General features: G+C 40.5%; 1 long non-coding RNA gene across 1 annotated transcript in view; it reads left to right on the top strand.

Annotated features, from left to right (window-relative positions):
• LOC137145589 (uncharacterized) overlaps positions 1-5,944 on the top strand; it is a 33,477-nt gene extending 27,533 nt beyond the window's left edge. Inside the window, exons 2-3 of the long non-coding RNA XR_010917682.1 lie at positions 449-616; positions 5,836-5,944. This is a non-coding gene — a long non-coding RNA (uncharacterized lncRNA). The remainder of the gene's footprint in view (positions 1-448; positions 617-5,835) is intronic.
• The last annotated feature ends 12,845 nt before the right edge of the window (positions 5,945-18,789 follow it).

Here is an 18,789-nt window from a genome sequence, read left to right on the forward strand (position 1 = left end):
GTATTTCCTTTCAAAGTTAAAAAAAAAAATCTTTGAGACTTAAAAATTCAGCTTAAACCAATGCTAATTTTCCTGTATGTTCCAATGGTCCCTTGATATTTTTTTAAGTGAAGCTAAACGCCAGGAAATTTACATTGGTAATAAAGTGAAGAAACACAGAGACAGGGGTAAATCTAGTACATCTCCAACGAATTCAGTGAAGGTGCCCTAGAATTATACCCGTTTAAGTTAAATCAAAATCTGGCCCAGAGTTTAAACCTCCAGTAGCACAACAGTTGCTGTTCTTTGTAAAAAAAACAACAATAAACCCAACTAAATGTAGCTACACTTTTAGTAACCTTTCTTTAAAAATAACTCTAATGTACCTACCTGTTGCTGATGTGCCACAAGCTTTTTTTTTTCTGTTCGGGTCTTCAGAACTATCAGATGTTTTCTGTTCTATCATTAGGAGACAAAACAAGATAGAAAGCCTTTGTACTGGTGCTGAATCAAAACTCAGCTGACCAAGCTCTCATCTGTGAACACAAGACTGTACCAACTTCATTCTAAATCAGCAGTTCTTAACTCAAGACTCTTCACAACCCTGCACTGGGGAATGGAGCTAAAGCTAGACAAGGTGAGTCCCTGCTCTGCTGCTCATATTAGACGTGGTCCTGCTCCTATTGAGAGTTTTGTTATTGATTACTACTGGAACAAGATTGGGCCCATGGACATAGTTTGGTACAAGGTAAAGGGGGCATTGCTCCCCTAAATGGCAATCCTTGGGCACCCATGCACAGCCCCATTGGCCTAACTGCAGTTGCCCTCCCCAAACATAGAAGTCAAACTATGCCTATGATTGGGCCCACTATTAGCATTTATTTAGCCATTTTAATGACCATTTTAATTGTTACTCAAGAATGGGATGATCACATCTAAGCAACAGCAGCAAAACATTGATAGATACTAAATATTAACTGCTTTTTCCTCAGCAGATAATAGATGTGGATATCCAGAGACATCAGTCTCATGGTAACTAGCAATAGCTCAGGCTAACTTTTTGCCTCTTAAGGAGCGTAAAGCCTGCTTTGAGCAATGAACAAAGACTAGAGGATAGATAGGAGCTCAGAAACACAATTAACTTAAAAGCTTTGCTGAGAAAATCTTGCTGAAGGAAACAAAGAAGGTAAAATACAAGTATCCCTGGACCAAGTCCTGAAGCTTTTATGCAGGCAAACCTCCCATAGCTTCAGTGGGGTAATTATGGTTGTAGAATGTGCTCTGAATTAAAAATCTTCGGTATGAGATTGCAGTAAAGTGATCATGATAAGGTTAACTGGGTTACCTAGAGAATTATGGGATGGAACCGTACTCCACTCCTTCCTTACTTCCTGTTTTGATCAGTGGGAGTCCCCACCCTTCCACCAGTTCTGACGTAGTTAAACAAAGCAGCAAGTTCCCAGCCAGCAGTCCTGAGAGTAGACTTTTTTTGGTTGCAGAGTGGTTCCTTTACAAAAGGTAGGATGTCTCTTACTCATTATGGGTTTAGTCCTCCATTCTCTAAAGTCAGTGACAGTAGGATTGGGCCTTATTGACAATACTCCTAGTGGCTGTTATTCCTCTAACAGATCAGAATCACCGTAAGAAGGGAAAGAGAGGCTACACAACCACATTTTCTAGACCCAAACTGTCACAGTGCAAACCTACGGATAATCCAGGATCTGCACCTCTCTCTTCTCCCCTGCCCCAATTCCCACATTACCCAATAGACTGCAAAGGGGTTTGCTGATAAGATGAGAGAGACCAGAACCAGAGAGGAAACAAGAAGCTGCAGCTAGAATTTCTGGACCCCAAACCCTGTATATCTGTTACTGCTTTTTAGAGTTAGCCAGTGGTCCCACTTCCCTCACTGAACAGACAACAAAGGGGATAGGAGTGAATGAGGAGTAGGAGTGGTGTGCTAACAGAGCCAGAGATACCAGGACTTGGAGGAAAGAGTTTGCCTCAGCAGTGCCACAGACTTGTAGTAGTCCAAGCAGCTTTTGAGAGTTTATGGAAGGAGATGTGGGAGTCCCCAGCTCAGTAAATAAGCAATGGGTCAAGAGGTGGGAGAGAACTCCTGGAAGAATGTTCACACTCCACATTCTGTAATACCTCCCATCCCACTAAAAATACTGAGCAGAGGATGATAGGAGACAATGGATTTCAGGCAACCATCTTGTATGCAATGTCTCCCTCAGCCCACACAAAGACTGAATTCAGAATAGGGGTGAGGGGAGAAACTTTCGTTTCTTCCATTCAGACACAGCAAGGACACAGAAGATTTACTATGTCTCCCCGAGAAGGGCATGTTGCTTGTCATTTTCTATCATATTTTAAATTGTATTTGCAATATTTCAATTTTGTCATGTTTAAAAGACATGCTTATCCATTGCTCTGGGTGCACTCAGAATTAATACATGCACTAAAATTCAGACTTCAATGTTAACATTCTTGCTATCCCCACCCTCACCATAAAAACCTCCCCTCCCTCAGGAAGGTACTAAGGAAATAGGCCTTGGTCTTGCTCTGCTGGACCAAGCAGGGGAAGTAAACCCCAGAGTAAAAGAACCTTCACTGAAAATCACCTGCCACCAGCCACCTCCCATTTTAACTGGGAACCGGCAGCTGAGGCACCTCAACTAATTTCAAAAGCCACGTTGTCACTCAAGAAGGGACATGGTCTCTGAACCAAGCAGGGCCCAAACCATTTCAGGGCTTTGGTTTATCTGATTTTATATGGCTTGTTAACCAATTTATTTTTGGAATATGGTGGTAAGTTTTGATATATTATAGTATCATTCTCCTCTGAAAAGTGTCTATGTAAAATCGGCATTTTCTTACCTAGATCTACTCCTTGTGTGTTCAGTCATTCTGTAACTAAATTTATAGATTTTATAAATGTCATTTTTACTGACATTTATAAAATGTCAGGCCAAACAGCAATTAGCTTGTGCCCTAAATCATGGGTCAAATTCATGATTCTTTTAAAAGGCTCACGCTGTTGCCTATCAGCTATCATATTGGAAACTGACACATAAAACAAAAACACTTCGAAAATAGGGAAAGCATACTTCTGATTCATATATCAGCGGGGACGTTGGTGAGAACTCAAAGGCTGCTCAAAATTTTGAAGCAGAGTTCATATAAATGCATACACACCAGCTGGCCAGTGCTACATTCATGTATGACTCTTCTCTGATCCTATTGCACAAATCCTGGCTGTACAGCACATTACAAGGATGAAGACAAGTTAATCTCTACCTTTGGAGTCTTACCCTCAACAAACCCTTCTTGGCAGCAGGCAGAACCACTCACCCAGTGCTAATTCTGTCTCAATTTATTAGACAAGAGGTGGCAAGACACAAACTTCATGAACTAAAAGCACTTGCAAATCTAATCATGTTATGTGGAGTGTCAAATTGTGTATAACAGTTGTGTATTTAGAGAATTTATTCAAAGCCATCTACTGCTTTTGGCAAAACCGACCCTAACAATCACAGTATATCATATATAATATGGGCTTGTTGGAAGACTGTCATTCTTTACAGTTATATAAATTAAGATTTCATTAATTTAAATACTGCTTTGACATACTTCATATGCATATACAATTACCATTTAAAATGTAATTTGCAATATATCATTGCAATGGCTCTGCTGTACTCTTTTGGAAGGACATAAGTATAACTTGAAATGCTCAAATAAGTTAAAGAAAAAGGAAGCATTTAAAAAAAATTACATCTTATTCTTCAATAGTATTAAACGTAAGTACATTGATGTAAATATTGTAAATTTCCATCCTGACATTTTTTTGCCTTTTCTTTTAGAAAAACTTTCTAAAAGTTGCTTCAAATATAGCAAGTTTAGATTCTGTTTATAAAGGGAAACAAATTAAGTCCCAACAGTAAAAACTGAAATCTTTATTGTTTTTGCCTTAAAACTACCCGATAACTACTAAAGTTAGAAATTGTGCTGGATTCATGAGTCCACAGTTAGCAAAATAAATGACAGTTGTTACAAATAAAGAAAAAATATGCTGTCATTGGATCAGACAACTGCATAAAACATGCTTCCTTAATTGGGGTAAGGTACAAATTGAGAGACTAGATTTAGAGGGCTAAATTCTAATCCCAGATACGTGGGCGCAAACTGCTCTGAGTCTGAGATTAGAGTCTAGTCCTAAAACTGAATTGAAAACAATACAGTCCCTCAAGGAGGAAAAATAACTATATTTACTTTATGTATGTCAGCCAGTGGAGTTTGCATTGCATACTTTTATAATGTGCGTACACTGTATAAAATATCTCCATGTTACACCATTATTGACCCATCTAAATACTAAGACTGGAAGTTGTAGTCCATTCAGCTTTTCTTTTAAGTATAGTGGCCTTAAGAAATAGTTCTAGGGCCAAATTCAACCCTGATTTTAGTAGGTGCAACCCCCACTAAAGTAAATGGAGTTTAATTTCCACATGCTGAGACTGATTTTAAAAGTTGTTATTATTAGGATTAAACTTGTCCCATTGAAGTTAATGGGAGTAGGAGCACATTTCTAAAGCAATCTTTAACTGTACTTATTACACTAGCATCTAAAAGCAATGACCAAGGTCAGGGCCCCTGTGTGTATCCAACGCTTAGTAAGAGACAGTTCCTTCCCAGAAGATAATACAATATAACAGACAAGAGGTAGGAGAAAGAAAGAGTTATTTCCATTTTGCAAGTAGGGAACTATGGTACAGAGAAATTAAATGACTTGGCCAAAGTCACAAGGAGGTCATGGGAGAACTGGGAATCCAACCCAGATCTTTTGAATCTCATTGTAGTGCTTTAATCACAGGACCATCTTTCTCGTAACCATAGCTCTATTGATATTAAGGTTTATTTGTGCTAGCAAATAAAGTTTCAGTTGATGGCCTGTTGTGCTAGGCACTTTACAAACATGTAGGAAGACACAAGCCCTGCTCTAAGAGTTTATAATCTAATATCAATCTGAATTAGATGTTTAGATTAAGGAAAATAACAAAAGATAGAGCCCTGTGACCCAACCCAAACCCAGAGGAAACCAACTACAAATTTTGGGTTCGGGTCAGGACAAAAATAAACTTGACCCTCTTGGTTTGGGTCCAGTTGGCTCTGATGGCCTTCTCCTGTCTGTGAGATAGGAACAGAGGCAGCTGCATGTCCCACTCCTCCCAGTCTCTGTGGTGTGTGTGTGCTGTGGAGTGAGTGTCCTGATGAGTTGCAGCATCCACAGGGCAGCATAAATCAATGGCTGGCAGGAGTGGGGTGCACAGCCATTGTGCCAACCCCATGGGCAGGAGGTACTGGCAGTGCTGGCTCAGGTTTGGTGGGGAAGGGTTGGATTGAAAAATGGCTTGACCTTCTTGGACTCGGATATAATCCAGGTGGGCTTGGAACAAGATCAGGTCCGGGTTGGACTTAGGCTCAAGAAGACCTCTAATGGAAGTGAAATTTAAATAAGAGCACAGTATGTTTGTGTCTCTGTGTGTACACGCTCTCTAACATTCTGCATCCACCATGACTCCCAATAAAGCAGCTGCTCCTGAACACAAAGTATTTAGAAACATAGTACAGTGAAAACAAAGTAATAATAATTACTAGACTTCATACATCACACTAAATACCTCAGACCTACAACCTTGCAGTAGATGGTCCATTGTATTATGTTGATTTATAATGGGAGATCAAAACATGATGGTGTTTTGTTTTTTCTTTAACATATTCATAGTTCTTGATGAACCTTTATTTCATCGTTATTGAAATATTGTTACCTTGTCTTTGTTACTTTTACAGGCCTGAAGTTTGCCAGCGGAGTGCTAGATTAATGAGGATCGGCAAAGAGAAAAAAATTGAACTTGTGCTCTTTTAACTGTTTTGACTTATAAAGATGGCATGAAAAGGTTGGTTTTTTATATTTTCTGTTTTTTAACATTGGAAATATAGGTACTGGACAAGCTGGAAAACTCTTTGACAATTGGAGAGCTAGACTTGAACCTAAGGGAGTTAGGCTCCCAAATCCCATTGAATTTCACTGGGATTTGGGCATCTGATTTAAATTTCTTTGAAAATCTTACCCTACTGCAGATAACATAATCACCAGACCCAAAAGAATGAAAACTGTTTAAAAGTCTTTGGGACTTGGGGGTTTTAAACACCTGTTCAGCTTCAGTGTGACTAAAAAAGCCTTAGTTAAATATTCAACATCTTGCCCCTTCAGTTAAGGTATTAGAGATCACAATAAACATCCCTGAAACCTCCCAGAAGTTCTCTAGCAAAATCAGGGAAAACCACACTTGACATTTCTTATATATCTAAGATAAAACAAGCTGATTTTTTAAAAAAAATTTCAGGCATTCTTTATGAAATATGAAGCAAAAAGGGGCACAAACCCAAATTTAAAAAAAATTCTTTGGAGGTCACCATAAATTATATATAAGCTGCTGTTATCAACTACCAACCCTACAACAATGACCAATGTTATTTTCTGAGTTAATATGCAAAGGCACAAGACTTAAGCCAAACTACATTTTACTCGGTGAAATTACTACATGAAATCTCAGACTTCAGGCCTGATCCACTGATCCCCAGCGGCTTCAGCTCAGCACTGTACAGGATCAGACCCGTACATGGTAACTTGGGTCAACGCTGTCTTGTACTGTAAGTACAGTGCTCTCTCTATAAGATGGTGACTGGAAGATAGGAGCTTGTTGTACAGAATATGGAGAGAAGAGCCTATCTTGATTTTTCCATGGACTTGAGAGAAATTATTCACTATAAAAAAAGACAACATGCAGTTCATGTTCATTAAAACGCTATGGAAATTCCAGGGATCTTGAAATATTAAGTCTACAGTGCAATATAGGAGAGCCTCAGTCTTTCTCAGTCTACAAACCTATGAACTCTCTTGAAGTCTTAGTGGTCACACTCCCTGTAAAAGCAGCATGTAAGGAAGTCTCATCTTAGTGAGACATCAATATTTTTACAAAATATACTGCAATGTATAAAGATGTACAAAATACTGGTATTCTGCAAAATAGCATCATTAGGATCCATTAGATATCAAGAGGCTACACACTCTAGAGACATCTTAGATCAATCTAAACTAAGATTGTAAAAATAAATAAAACAACATTTTGTGATTCAGTAGCCTTAATTAATCAAATTTTTATACTTAAAAATTCAGTAATCCATACAGTATCTCCCAGTCATTAGTGCAAATAATTGAGGTTTCTACTGTACTTCAAGTAATAGAAATTAACATGAAGACTAAGTTGTATCCACTTAACAGCTTGTTAATTTTAAGGAATATTTTATTACCATTAGTCATTCAATATTTTTAGTTCTTCTGGATCACAATAAGCGACATTCAATTTTCTATTGTATCTCTTTGAGATTTTCTGTTAAGTATGGCAACATTTTTTTAGAAGTGTAAATGTATATGCAACAATGAACCATTTGAAAAAACAGGACATGTTCTGTTTATGAAAGAGATTTTGAAAAAATCTTAAAACTGATCCATTTGATTTTGTAAAAATTGTGAAGCTTCCACTTGCATGTGGAAGGAGTATTCACTCAGGAGAATATTTCTAATAGATAGCCAATGCCCCAATGCACATAATTTATCATGTACATTACCTATTATATACCATACCTATCTCTTCCTAAAGTTCCCTTTCTAGAGTGAAATACCATGGTTTAAAAATGCCATAAAGGAGACTAAGTAGATGTGTGATTTTTCTATTTTGATGTAAGGATATTTAATACCAATATCTGAAAAATCATACATTTCCTGATATTGTATAACTGTGACTATACTGTACATTACAGTAAAATAATTAGCATCTTTTATTCCATTAATTTGTATACTTACACCTATTATGAAGACCTTAGTTTCCAGATAAAGGAGGACACCATGAACATCCAAGAGTTTGTGTGTTCACCATCAGTCTTCGTTTCAGGCTGCCTTAGTCACATGATTGGCAGCTTTTAAAACATATGAAGATTAACACATAAAAAAACCGTCTTAACTAACACTGACTTTGCTTTAAATACAAATTCAATTTATCTTGATTAGCTCTCATCCCTCTTTTTAAGCCCTACCCACTCTGACATCACAAGCCCTTCCCCTATACCATCCCCTAAAGAGGCTGTAAAAACATAATTACAAGAGAGCATCATGCTGATCTGCTAAACCTATTTCAACAGTTAACCTGCTAATCTGTTGTTAGCCTCTAAGATGCTTGGTCCATTCACTTCAAATCTTACTGTTCTCAAAAGAAATACAAGAGAGGGTTCAGAATTGCCTCAGGTCTTATCCATTATATGGTTGTTTCTATTGATTTTAGGAGCTATATGCTTCTGTCGTTTGGCAAGCAGATAACTCAGAATTATATATCCTATTGGATTGGGGGGGACTAGAGGATGAAAATCCTGTTAAGCATATTGTGAGGCTAACACAGGGATCAGTTGGTTATACTGCTCAAGCTGACAGTTTACTCTTTAATTCTCACAGTCAGTGAGTTAACACCTCTCAGAGTGACTGCATGGTCTTACTGGGTACTGGGATGTGGCCTAAAAGCCCCTCCACACCCTGAGGGGAGGAGCTACTGAGCCTGGGACTCAACTAAGTTCGGGGGGCAACAAATGAAAAAAACAGAAACAGGTGTGAAGGTCAAAGGGTCAAAAGTAGGGTACCTGAATGGAACACTGAGCAGAGAACCCCAGACAGCACCCACTGCTCCTCAAAAGTGTCTAAGGAGCCAGCAGACATGGCCCAGAGGAACTCTGCCCGGATGTGTGATGGAATAGGGAACAGAAATAGGCCCCACAGTCATAGAGTACCTCCTCGGCCAACATCCTCTCCCTGGTGTTATAAATTGCCCCTTTGGCCAAACCTAGGAGGAGGTTGATGAGAAGGTCCTGCAACTTTGTGGGGCCATGGATAGGGTGTGCATACATCAGGAGGTGTGGGGAAAACTGCAATCAAAACCTTAGAGAAGGTTCTGGAGGAGCCAGAAAAGGGGCTGCAACCTGGTGCACTCCAGGTAGACGTGCACCAGGATCTCCCTCAAGCCGCAGAAAGGGCAGATGTCAGGGAGAGAGATGAACCACACCAGGTACACGTCCATGCTCACAGCTCCATGAAAGAGCCGCCAGCTGATATCCCTGGCAGGCCCTCAACAGGTGACAAAATGTCCCGCCACTTAGTGTCAGGGTGGGACACGAGGGTGAGGAAATGGAGAGTGTGGAGCACAAGTGTGTACAGATGTACCCTTGCTGCAGTTCGGAAACAAACTAGCTATAGATCTCACAGCAAGTTCAGGGTGGGTGGGGGGTTGCCTGGCAGGATGTGGAGCTCATGGGACAGAGGCCAAATAAAAAGATCCAGAGGACCTGGGTTGAGGGATGCATGGGGAGCTCCCTCCTGCAGGATCCGCTCAAGGAAAACCCAAGAGGTGGGCAATAAGTCTGCCCCCACCTCCTGGAGTACCTGCCGGGGGGTTCAAGAGCACCATGCGCTGACCCAGCACCTGGGAATCCATCCAGTGCCCCTGGTTGTAGTCCAGGAGGTCTCCGATCCTGGTGATTCCCAGAGGAGAAAGATGCGAGATCAGACAAAAGCACCCTGAGCCCGAAAGTCTTCGAGGGCCCAGAGCTCCTCCCACTTCTCCCGGCATGCTCTGCAGAGGGATGGATCCTCAGGGCTGGCGGCCAGATGCCTCTCCAGTTCCAACACCTCCTGCTTTGACTGCTCTATTGCCACGTTCCTCCACCGGCTGGCTCCTGGCATAGTCACGGCAGAAGAGCCGGGTGAAGACCTTCCCCACATCTCATCACCACTGTGCCAAGGGAAAGGCGCACCTCTTCCCTTGCCAGACCAGCCAGAACTCCCGTAAGGTCGCCACAAGCCCACAACCTCCAGCAAGCTATTATTAAAGTGCCAATAAGCCAGCCCCAGCCTCTCTGATGTGAGGGAGGCCGTCACAGCCACCAAATGGTGATCCAAGAATGGGGCTGGCTGGATACTAGAGGAGTGGGCCCACAAGAGATGGAAACAAGATAAATAAATGTGATCTAACTGGAAGTGACACGACCGATCGACCTCTACCCAGACATAAGTGAAGGTGGACACATTGTCCGGGTGGTGGTCGCACCAGACATTCACCAAGGAATGATGGTCTATGATCTGGAGGATGCCTGCAGCGGCCGGGCACTGCACTGTTCCTGTGCAGTGATGCTCCTCAAAGGTGGTGTTAAAATCCCTGTCCAGGAGCAGGCACCCGCGAGTATCCAAGGAACTGAGGAAGGCGGACGCCTGCTGAAAAAATGCACCCGCTCCAGGCTCAATGTTAGGGCATAGGCATTGACAAGGTTCAATGTCAGCCCCTCCACTCGAGCCTGAAGATGCAGCAGGCAACCCGACACAACCTCAGCAATCCCCAGCACCTGGGGCCATAGGTCAGGGGAAAACAGAGTGGCCACTCCAGGTGCACAAACTATGATGTGGCTAAAATACACCCTGTCCCCCGCTCCAGCCGCCAGTGAGCTTCGGTGGCTGGGTCCGTATGCGTCTCCTGCAGGGAGATCATAGAGCATCTCCCTTTCCTGGAGGAAAGAGAGCACTTGGCTCCTGCAGAGACCCATCCTACAGCCCCAGTTGTTCAATGTGGCGAAGATGGTCAGCGTCATAATGGGGCCTGGGGAGAATCCTCACAGACGGGAATGCTAGCAGCCCCAATAAGCCCCACAGAAATTTGTGACCAACTCTGAAAGTCATCAGGGAGTCATGGAAGCTATGGGCCCACTGGTAGGCCACGGCATCCTGCCTGTCAGTCCCTTTACCTTCCCCCAAAATGGCCTTCACAGCCAGTCAGACAAGGTGGCGAGCTGACAGTTTACTCTTTAATTCTCACAGTCAGAGTTAACTACTCTGAGTGAATGCATGGTAAAAGGCAGACTTTAAAATGTCAGACAACTACTTATATCTTCTAATGTCAGTGTCAGCCACCTGACACTGCCAACTTGCTAATGTTGTTGTAACTGTTAATTCTCTGTGCTGTTAATGTTCAGAGAAAGGAGATAACCTAAATGAAGCAACAATAAAATGGCCCCAAAACCTGCTAATTTAATGGCTAACCCTGAAAAACATTCAGCCACTCCCACTAACCATTGCTCCTGGAAAGAAGTTTTCACCAGCAGAGAGGTTATTTACCTTTAATGATGCCTTTTCCTAAGGAATCTGACATTAATTTTGAAGCCTTTTTAGGGATTGGCATAGCATAAATTTTCCCTTTTGTGGACATTATCATGGCTACTGGATTGCTTCATGTAGTTTCAACACAAATTAAAACGTGAAGACCAGATCCACAATCTTCAGACAATTTCCAGTATCAGTTCTTGAAAATCATTTCGGGAACATAATTTTGCCAGTAAACACCAGCTGACGGTGACTGAGAAACTTTTTTAATACAGTTGTTCAAACCCATACAAGCCTAGACAGTGCTAGCTAGCATGCTATGCTCAAGAATCATTTTTCCCAACTGGTTTTCCCATCTAGCCAGCCAGGTACCTACATGCCAAACCTTGTGATCTGAAATGTCGTTAGTAGAATTAATCTGCAAAAATGTTTCCTAATTGGCGGATTTTTAAGTAACATGGCTGCAGCCTAAAACTAGGAAACACTGTGTAAATTGGCAGATTTCCCCAGTAAGACTAAGAGCAGGGTCCTGCATCAGGAGAGTTCTCTCACAAAGTTTGTTGGGAATCATGAACCAGGTTTCAAAAAAACAAAACAGAGGGTTTAATACAGATGGCCAAAAAGGCTCTCTCAGGCTGAAGCAAAATCAGCAACATAATTATGACTTTTTTCTTTGATTTTACTTAGCAGCATTAGGCTGGAGACAGGAAAATAGTTTGCAAAATCAGTGGCATCTAGAGTTGGTTTCTTGAGAAGAAGCAGGATTATTGCACACTTCAGGGAAGTGGGGTTACAGCATTTTTGGAAGGAGTCACTAATATAATTGGTCTTGACTGGATTAGGAAACAGACTTTTTTACACAAGTTCCAATTATTGAAATGTTATCAGCTTTTCCATACTATATTATGATTTATGAAAAGTCTTAATTGGTCTTTAGCTTTAAACTCTCTTCTGTGGCTTATTAGGATAAAAATTTGCAATCTGTTCTGGAACTAGGTACTTAAGACACATTCCACGTGGCATTTATGCTTGAGAATTTGAAGTGCAATTTTTGTATCTTGCCTTGTCATGTCTTCATGGCTCATCCTTATCTCTATTAGGGGGCCAAACTTGAGCATAATATCAAAACAGCCCTGAACTTTGGGAAAATCCAGACTCCAGTACAAATCTGGTTCTGAACTTCAAGAATAAGGGCCATTTCTAAATACATATTTTAAATTTACCTTTACCCAATTTCTTTCTCTCTTTTTCTAACCATGGTTATTCTAGATGGATGGCAGCTCCAGAAAAAAGCAACAGAGTATACCACACTAACCTAATAGACACAAAGCACAAAAATTCTGTTGTTACATGAATGTAACTTCAGAGTAACTCTACTGACCTCAGTATCCAATAAACAAGAGTATCCTTAGTGAGGCATGATCTTTGCATGTTTCTTGTTTAGACAGAAAATACCTGTTCCATCATGTAATACATGCCTACACTATAGCAGTGTAATGTAGACATACCCAGAGTTATGTTAGTTTTTAGTCTCGTCTACAAACTTGTCCAAGGCTGCTTTTCATGGCTGGAAGTGCTGTATTGCTTTTTTACCTGAGTTATCCACAAACCCACTTTCACATTGAATTAATTCACCACATCTGTGTAAAATCTTCCCCCCCCCCCCCCTTTGAAGCTCTTACTTGACTAAAGTCAGCTTTTTAGCAATGCCAATCAGAAATGCAAATTCCAGCTACTCCTCCTGTGATGCTCCTCAGGAGTACCCAGGGTTGTGAAGCACCACCTGCTCCTATCATAAGGAAGTCTTGTCTTTGTCTGCTGTGAATCAGCTTCCTGAAACCACCAGCCTCTGGCAGTACAAGCACTGCCTTCCAGGTCTTTGCAAGCTTCATTTTCTCTGTACAGATTGGCAAAAGGCACATACCAGTCCCTGAATCCTCAGACTGTTCCCTGTAGTGTCCAGTCCCTTATCCACTGGATACTCACAAAATTACCAGGCCTGCTGGTAGGATTCAATTCAGGATCACCACTTTAACGCCACAGCATTTACATATATTTATAGTGAAAACAAGAATACATTTATTATCAAAGAATAGAGACTCAAGTGATGATAAGAGTATTGGACACAAATAGTTACATATAAAGCAAAATCATAACCCATTTTCTAGAGAGTAAACGTATCTGACAAGTTACCCTCCTGTCTAAAGAAGCTTTTCTCACCCAAAGTTCTCTGCGGCATTTTCAGCTAAGCTGGGCTGAGACCCCTCTTTCATTAAGCAAGCTCACTTTCCATTTATTTCCTAAGTGAAGGATTACAGGGTGTCTCCTTTGACCCCCAAATATACTAGAGTAAACCTTTGATGTGCAGTTTAAGATAGGGTTCTCCTCCCTCCCACCCCCCATGATGTTTACTTCTTCGTGTTACCTTTCTCTCTTTGAAATTTTCACAATCCTTTATTAGCATTCAGTTCAGACTGGAGATCCTTTGTGAACCATACCATACTTAATTTACATGTAAACAGCCAGATAGATAAATATTTCTTGTCCAACAGAAAATCTGTTTTTCATCTTTGCTGGTGCCCAGTCCTTAGACACAGACCTTTAAGAATATAATTTTCAGTGTACAGTATATACATAATTCCTTACACAACATCTATATATGCATTTCAGGATGATATTGATGAACAGTGTAACACCGGTTTTTATTTGACACCTCACATGACACTCTTTGGTGAACTAAAATGTACATCACAGACCTAGGCGATCCCTTTGCACTGCTTTGCCAGTCAGCATCAAGACATTCTTGTGTCACAACTTCTTGCTGGCAAGAACTGTTTCTCCATTTCTTGATTCTATGATCTCAGGTGAAAGACTGATAACCCTTATTGAGAAAGTAGTAACATCTAACAGAGTCCTAGAGCACATGGTGGGGGTTAAAAAATTATTCCAGAGTCACCATCAGACACATGGTAGATTAACTGCCCTAGTCTTCCTATGACTCTCAGTGGAACTCTTTGGAAGATTGTGTCTCTACATTTGTATGAATGTTGAAATTTGCAGTGAACATATATTGGACTTTCCCCGAAACACAGCATGCGTGTTATACTGCAAGCAGTTCTACTAAGTTTACAAAAGCAGTTGAAGGAGGTTTTGGAGAGATTTGGCGGATTATAGTCTGATGACACAACCGTCTCCGTCTCAATGAAAATCAGACTTGATCTAATTAGCAACAAAGAATGGGAACCACCCAGGGATAACACTGAAAAACCATACAGAGAAGCCACTGAACCTGTCCATGACCGATCCCAAATACAAGGGTCTGAGGCTGAGTAGAGAACAGTCACCTTGAGTTCCTTTCCTTTCTTTTAGCACTTCATAGAATCATAGATTTTAAGGCCCTAAGGGACCATTAGATCATCTAGTCTGATCTCCTGTATTACAATTTAAAACAGAGGCTCCAGATTTCTACCCCAAACCTATATTTTCAAAGGAGATTGTGTCACAGCTCATTAATCAAAATGATAGGTTTAAAATTATGGGTTTAAAATTATGGAGTATCAATGAATTCAGAATTGTCAGTTTTTAGAAAACTTACACTCCTTCCTAGCTACTAAGTGTCAAGCAAGTGTGATTGTTTGGTCAAACTTTCCAGCTGAGTGCTGAAAAAGCAAATCATTTGGTAAAAATGTACTGGTATTTACATGCAGATAACTGGGGACCCTGGCTCAGATCTGCAAAGATATTTAAGTTCCTAACTGCCATTCAAATAAATGAGAGTTAGGTGCCAGAATAAATACCGTTGGGGATCTGGGCCTCTACCGAGTTCCTGTGTTTTACATATAGAATTGCAAACTTATCATTTTGGACAGTATGCATCCTTTTATGTTTGAGAAATAAATATGCTTATGAAGGTAAACCACATTGCATATGTTTTGTGTTTCATTTCATAATTTGGGGGGATGGGAGGGAACAGTGGTATTGTTGGTTTGTTTTCATCAATACAGCTGTTTTTTGAGTTAGGGAAAATCACAACCATCCTGATATCTTGGTCAGAATGAGAAGTATTGGGTAAAATACTATACCTATAGGCTAATTCATTAAACAAAAACTGGAAATACGAAGTCTGCCATCATTTAGGAGACTATTGAAGTACTTTAGAATGAATTGCTAATCACCAAACACAAACATGCGCAGTCCAGAAATGCTTATTCTGGCAGAGGTTCCATAGAATTTAATGGAGAGTTTTTCTGAAGTGAGGCCTGTAGGATCAGATCCGTTACACCAGATGGTACCGTATGGAAGAAACACTGATCCTTTGACTCTGTTGATTTCTAATTAGGTTTCTAGTAATTAATATAGTTTGCAGGCCTTGCATGAACTCAGCAGCTTGCCCATTCATGTAAATGATTAACTGAAAGGGGATTACTCCTGGCATAAGTTCAACCAAAAAGAATTTTCCAGCACTGAAGGGCTGCTTTGATAAACTAGGAAATGGTAATACAGCATGGAAAATTTTAAAAGTACTTTTCTAGCCTTGCAGTTTTTCAGAATAATCTAATATCAAAGCATTACAAACATGGTAATATAAAGGTACATTTCATATTATCAATCACACTTTTTCCTTTTATGAAATCAAAGCACATTCTCAGTGGGATTCTGGAAAATGGAAATTAGCACAAAGGACAATTAATTTTTAAAAATACTTACAATGAAAGAATTTTAGTCCCAGTCTTACAAACTCATACATAGGGGTGGACCTCTGTGCCAATGTGGATGAGAATGCATGCCTGGCATTTTTATTGCTACCATGAACTTTTGGAAGGACCAGATAAGTACTCTGACAAGTCATACCTTTCCTTCAGAAAATCACTACAGTGTCCTAACTGAGAAAGTTTGGAAGTCACGGGTAGGACTGAATAAAACGTCCAGTGTGGAAGCATTAACATCTCAATCACCTTCTCAGGAAGAAAAATATTGTGGATACCAGCATCATAATTTCAAAACATTAAAAAACCCACATCTAGTGAGGAACATTTTGAATGGTATTTTTGAAATGTAAAAAACATAGTGAAAAGTCAAAATCTGACAAAATATTCCTGCATGAGTAGTCTCACTGAGTTCGGCTGGATTACTCAGGTGCAAAATTACTCCTATGCATAAGGGTTTATGGGAGTGCTTGGTATGTTCTCTGTAATACAATCAGTGCAACTTCAAGGACTCTTTTTTGTCATGCTAAGACATTAGATAAATATTAGAATAAGGCGTTGGTTTAAGTTTTCATGGTGATACCTGATTTAAACAGCCATCCAAGAAACCAGTGAAAAACAGATTGTCTAGCAGAATCAGCTAAAAGCCAAACATTATTTCATAGGAAACCTCGAGGATACGCCAAAGACTTTCAGCTGAATTCAGTCCTCATGTATGCACACTGAAATCAATGGAGATACACCAACAATGGTCAGTGGAGCTGCTTTCCCTGCACCCATCTTCAAGTAATGACATTTTCTGCTAACTGTAGCCCAGTCCAGGATGGTTTTCAGGGTTTCCAAAGACGTTTTAACCAGCTTTGTACAGCTGATGCACATCTGTCTTTGGCAGGAGTTCCCTTGGTTTAAATTTAGCCAGCAACAGATTAGTGGATGACACCAACATTCGAGGGGTAGCAAACAGAAAATTTGAACCAAACAGGGAAGAGGCATGAAGAAATTATAGCAGGGGAGGCAGCAGATAATGAGATTATCCCAGGAAAAGGAAATAAAATAGCAGATAAAATAGCAGATATACAAATTAAGGGGAGGGAAGAACGGGCAATCATAACAATCATATTTTCAAGTTTATTTGCATCCAATCTCCTTAACAGTGTTGTAGCATAACATTTTAGTATAGCCAGGATCTGAAATTGCTGCAAATAAGGTATGGGACCAGTTTTGGAATGGTGATTGGTAAGAAGAGGTGATGATTTCTGATTCTGCACCATTGAAGTTAATGGGAGCTTTGCTATATTGGCTTCAGTAATTGAAAAGGATCAAGCCCCAAGAGAGGATCTGTTTTAAGAACTTGCCTGCATTAGAAAAAAAGCATGGACCATTGGGCCAATAAATGCTGTAGTCTGAATTCAAAATGATTTTTAAAAAGAAATTCTTGGTTATGAAATATATAAATCCCTTACATTCTATATAGACTTTGGGCCAAATTCATCCCTATGGAACTCCATTAAAGGGACTGGAATAAGAGCAGGGGTGAATTTGGCTCAATGTACTTACGTTCTGTATTATTTTAGCTAAGTGTATTTTTTTAAATAGGTACATGAAATAAATAATGGGGAGGGTGGATTTATGCCCAGATTTATGTTAGAAGAGGCATTACTAACCTGAAGAGAAAATCCCCAAAATGCTACTCAGTGATTAAGTACATGGAATATAGGATTTCATTGTTTGCAAATCCTTTTTTTCAAATCAATTTGTGGCACTAATCTTCTAATGGCATTATTCTCTTGGAATATATGCTGGATTAAGGAGTCACAATGAGGCAAAGTACAAAAAATCCGAATTAATCTCTCTACAGTGGATGCTGCATAATATGCATTTTTAACTAGCTTGTTCCAGAGCAGGTTATGTTCCTACCCTCACCCCAGTTATTACACAGTGCAAAGGGTTGATACAAACGTGTTCATGTGGGGCACTCAAACAGTGGTATGGTCACAAACTACCTCCCTGCATATCAGCTGGGAGATACAGCTGATCTTTCTTTAGCTATAAAGGCCAATCCTACCTGGTCCAGTGTGGGGGGGCCAGTGGGGGAAAGGACATAGAGAGTCTCTTCATCACACAGCAGTAGAGCAAGTACCCAAGAGTGCACCTTGGAGGGAAAGTCAGCCATTGCACTATGACACCAAGGATGCAATCTGCTGAGTAAGGAGGATGTGGCCAGGCCTATACACTGCAATCTGCAGCACATACCAATCCAGGGCACAAACTGTGCCATTCCAAAGCAATATCAGTGTTTACCCCACCACAGTGCAGCTGCCTGACACTAAAATACTCTGCTGCCTTCTTTCCCTATCGCTCCTGCAAGTAAGGCCAGAGATATGCCCTAAGGGAAGAGGAAATTAGGCCACTGCCAAACATAGTATTATAGTATTACTAGATGTTGTTGCAGTGGCACAAGATTTTCTATACAATCCTTTAAAAACCTGTAGCAATGAAAGCATTTCTGAATGGAACGTACACCACATAAAGTGTTAGTGTCAGAGGATTCGGGCAAAAGAACTTCAGTCTTTAAGAAATCCACAAATGCCATGAGCACAGATTGTCATAAGTTGCAATTTTACAGTCTCGGTGGACCTGCAGTGAAAGTTTAGCATTCCACTCCATTGGCATCTGAGCCTTTGTCGTAAGAAAGAAGGAATAGCTTGTCCACATTTCAACCCCTGCCACTGGACGGGGTTGAAAGCAGGCAGGAAAAGAGCAAGGCAAGGCAGGGGGCCAGCTAGACTGGAGTTGGTCTGACAGTGGCAGCAAATGTGGGTTGAGGTGCTTGGAGACATGATA

Source organism: Emydura macquarii, unplaced genomic scaffold, assembly GCF_026122565.2.
Source record: "Emydura macquarii macquarii isolate MOO-44397 ecotype Brisbane River unplaced genomic scaffold, CSIRO-AGI_Emac_v2 contig_3603, whole genome shotgun sequence".
NCBI lineage: Eukaryota > Metazoa > Chordata > Testudines > Chelidae > Emydura > Emydura macquarii.